Source organism: Neofelis nebulosa, chromosome X (genome assembly GCF_028018385.1).
Source record: "Neofelis nebulosa isolate mNeoNeb1 chromosome X, mNeoNeb1.pri, whole genome shotgun sequence".
In the NCBI taxonomy this organism is placed as follows: domain Eukaryota; kingdom Metazoa; phylum Chordata; class Mammalia; order Carnivora; family Felidae; genus Neofelis; species Neofelis nebulosa.
Window position 1 is genome coordinate 125,267,687 of NC_080800.1, and position 4,904 is coordinate 125,272,590.

Genomic DNA, 4,904 nt, shown 5'->3' on the forward strand with positions numbered 1-4,904 from the left:
AATCCCAAGTGATGAAGACATCTGTTAATAGTGAAAAATACACTACCAAATTTCAAATGTTCTCCCAAGATGGGTCCCCAAATGGGACCCCAAATCACACTAACATGACATTCCATTTTGAATGTTTTAAGGGCAATATGAAAATGAGCATATGTGTAAAAAGCTGCTCCTATCCTACATATAATAATTAGCATAAAAGTACTGACCTCAATGTACATACAATGACTGAGGTGTGGTAGGCATTTAAAATTTTTCCCACAGTGGGCTATTTTTATCCCCCTACCCAAAATTCCCAATACTCTACTCTTGTCCAGTGAGGAACATGTGCTCCACTTCAACTGTATACTTCTTCTAAAACATATACCCATATACTGAGTAGAGAGAGAGACAGGGATCCATAGGCTCAGAGTCAGAGTTAAAAGGACCCAGAAAGATAACCAACTCATTATGCAGAAACAGAAACTGGCCTGCAGGAAAAATTATAGCTCATATAATCTCATAGTGAATCAGTGACAAAATCAAGCACCTAGTCTGCTGGTCCCAGATACAGTATTTTTGTCTACCAAAGCAACATGTAAGCTGTACATAAAGCAAGTGTATTTTTTTGCATAAATGTCTGTTGGATTTGATTGATTAACAAAATGGCAAAAAAATGCTATGAACTGGCATAAGGCTGCTATGTTATTTCCTAGGTCTGCCATAACAAATAACAATAAATTTGGTGGCTTAAAACAACAAAAAAAATTTTGTCTCACAGTTCTGGAGTCATGAAGTCTGACATCAAAGAGGTGGCAGGGCCACATTTCCCCCAAAGGCTCTAGAGGAGACTTTTTCCTTGCTTACTCCAGCTTCTGGTAGCTCCTGAAATTCCTTGGCTTGTAGAAGAATCACTCTAATCTCTGCCTCATTCTTCAAATTGTCTTCTCCTCTGTGTCTCTGTATGACCAGATTTCCCCATATTTTTTGTTATAAATACACCAGTCATTGGATTAAGGCCCACCCTAAATCCAGAATGATTTCATCTTGAGATCTTTAATTACTTCTGCAAAGATCACATGTCCAAATAAGATCAAATCCTTAGACTCTGGGTGGACAAAAATTTGGGGGACATGCTATTCAACCCACTACAGTGGCCAACTTTTTTTGTGTGAAATAAATATACTAAACAAATAAACCATCTATGATATCATTTTTAAAGAAAAGATATTTTAATAAACATAAGCTAGATGAAGATAATCTCATAATAAAAGCTATTATTTAAATCACATAATTTTAGCTCTGTGTAAAATTAATAGCATTTTCATAAATATTCCCCATCCACTGTAAACCACCAAAAAATTTTACTAGGACCACTTCTAGTAGTGATGGAGCAGTTTTTATCAAGCAGATAATAACAATAAACTCTGGACAAAAATAAACAAAACAATCTGAATGCATTGGAAAGTGATCATAAGTAGACATAAATTGGGAGAGAGTTGATGATGGAAGGTTGACAATCATAAGAAAGGTACAATACCATGTGAATTTGCATTTTCTAAGAAATTTTTGCTCCATGAGGCAGGCTCCAGGCCAAAACAGTAACTAAAACTTACAGAAACTACAAGTGTTGCAGCTGTTAAATGTTTAACAACTGGTTCTTCAGGAAAAAATAAAAGCCTGATTTATAACATTTCCCAATTTCCTTAGTGTAAATATTCCCACCGTGGCCAATTCCATCAACATGAAGTTGGGAAGAGATGTGCACAGTTGGCTCTCACAAATCAGTGCCATTCAGCTACCATTCAACTGCTCATAGTCCTAGTGGCTTGAAGAACCAGAACACAAAATTCAAGATAACCACTGAAGTTGGAGTGTGATGAGAGAAATTCATGAATTGAGAGAACAACACTGTGGGAGACCCCAATTCTGTGTATAAATTTCCCAACCAAATCTCTGGTGGAACCATAAATTATGCATGTGGGGACAGATTCCAAAGAGCCTAAAAAAGCTGAAAGAATTAAACCGTTTTCAGTGTTGTCCACCACAGGGAGAGTTTAGAGTTTCAGTTCAGTTAACTACCTACTGGAAAAAAAAAAAACTTTACAGAGAAATAAAGGAATATAGAGATCCTACATTATATCAGGCACAAAGTTCAGGGTACACTCCAAAATTACTAGGGAAAAAAACACACAAGGAAACAGGAAAATATCATTTATACTCAAGAGAAAATACAATAGTCCTAAGAAGGACCAGATGTTGGAATTAGCAGAAAAGAATTTTAAGTCATCATAACTACACTAATGGACATAAAAGAAAATACATTTTAACAAATGAACAAATAGAAAATCATATCAGAGATATAGAAACAATTAAAAAGAATCAGATGTAAATTCTATAACTGAAAATTGAAATATCTGAAATAAAATTCACTGGGTGGGCTTAACAGCAGATTGGAAATGAGAGAATAAAGAGTAAGTTAACCTGAAGACAAATTAATAAATATTATTCAATCTTAAGTACAGAGAAAGAAAAGATTGAAAATGATTAACAGAGCCTCAGTGATCTGTTGGATAATATCAAAGTTCTTACATACATGTAATTGGAGTCCCAGAAGGCAAAGAACAAAAGAAGAGGGGGAAAAATTTGAAAAATAATGCGTAAGATATTTCTAAATATAATGAAATGCAAATTTACAGATTCAAGGAACTCAGTAAGCCCCTCACTGAGCAGGATACCACACCCAGATAAATCAGTCACATTACTCAAAATCAAATATAAAGAGAAAATCTTGAGACAATCCAGAAAAAAATAACATACTGAGGAACAACAATACAGTTGACTGTTAACCTCTCATCAGAAAAAAAAAAAGATATCTTTAAAGTGATAAAATGGAAGAAAATATCTATCAATACAGAATTTTACATCCATCAAAAATATCCTTCATGAATAGAGGCAAAATAATATTTTCAGATAAATGAGCATTAGGACAATTTGTCACCAGCATATTTATAGTATCAGAAATATTAAAGGAAATTCTTAAGTCTGAAGGGAAATAATACCAGATGAAAATCTGGATATTCAGAAAGGAATGAAGAACATTAAAAATGGCAATGTGTGGATAAATAAAATAATTTATCTTAATTTATTTGCTCTATACATGAGCACTTAAAGAAAATGTTATAACATTGGAATGTACAGTAAATAATGCAGATAGACATAATACAGTTGACAACTGTAACATGAAAGAGGGGCAGGGATAAGAAGAACTATACATTGACAAGGTCCTTACATTTTACATGAGAAAGTACAATATTGACTCTAAACAAACTTTGAAAAATTAAGGGTGTAATTCCAATTTCTAGTTCCCAAAGTCACTGTTTCATCCTAACAAGTAAACCCTGAACAGACTAAAACAACAAGAACAAGAACAAGAATGTCTTGAATCCATATAAGAGGTGAGGACACAAGGCAAACTGCTATCTCCAAGACTGGAGAGACCTAGAAGTTAATTTAGGGAGTAACAGCTCACCACAGCAGAGACTCACTCACTGAAACTACCAAAGAACTCAATGTCAGGGTAGGAAAACCTGAATTATAATTGATGAATTGCTTGGAGGCTCAGGATGGATAAGTATAAGAGTTAAAAACTCCAGGGGGACCCATTAATAGGGAGGCCCCCACAATACTGTCACATTTACCTCTGAGAGCTTGATCAGATTCTCAATAAATAGCAGAGAAAAAAATCCCTTGGACTTCTGGCAGGGGGAGGGGAAAAGGAACCATCTTGAAATATGCCAGAGCACTCTGTTCTTCTTAACAGGCCTGCCCTCAGGAGAATTTAGTTAACCAGAGCCTAATCTGCTAGGGTATTATCAGATCATAACTGAGCCCGGGGAAAGGAAATAACCAACTCCAATAGGCTCTAATCTTTTGCATGGGAGAAGAAAAATAGCCAAGTCTAGCTCACTCTCGTCATGCTCTCTTAGGAAGAGAGAAAAGAATTGATAAGCCCTTGTGAAGTTCACAGCCCAGGTGCACAGGCTTACTAAACACTGAGACCTAATCACAGGAGAATAGAACACTTCCCACACACTTCACCATCACATTACTAAAGGCCTATATACAGTAGTTTCTTCTAACTGGTATATCATGTCCAACTGCCAAGAAAAAATTACAAGGCATGCCAAAAGGCAAAAGCAAAACAAAACAAACAAACAAAAACAAAAAAAAGCCACAATTTGAAGAAACACAAGCATCAGAAACAGGCATGACAAGGGGCACCTGGGTGGCTCAGTTGGTTAAGCGTCCAACTTCGGCTCAGGTCATGATCTCGCGGTCCGTGAGTTCGAGCCCTGCGTCAGGGTCTGTGCTGACACCTCAGAGCCTGGAGCCTGCTTCAGATTCTGTGTCTCCCTCTCTCTCTCTGCCCCTCACCCACTCACATTCTCTCTCTCTCTCTCTCTCTCTCTCGCTCTCTCTCAAAAATAAATAAGCATTAAAAAATATTTAAAAAAACAAGAAACAGGCATGACAAGGATGTTGGAATTATTAGACCAGGAATTTAAAACAACTATGATCAATAAAGTAAGGGCTCTTATAGATAAAGTAAACATGTAAGAACAAATGGACAATGTAAACGGAGATGAAAATCCTAAGAAAGAACCAAAAAGAAAGGCTAGAAATCAAAATCACTGTAACAGAAATGAAGAATAACTTTTATGGGCTTATTATTAGGCTAGACACAGCTGAGGAAAGAATCTCTGCACTGGGGGATATATCAGTAAAAACTCCAAAACTGAAAAGCAAAGAGAACAAAGACTGGAAAAAAAAAATAGAACACACTATCCAAAGATTTGGGACAACTACAAAAATTGTGACATATGCATAATGGGAACACCAGAGAGAGAAGTAAAAAGAGAAAGGAA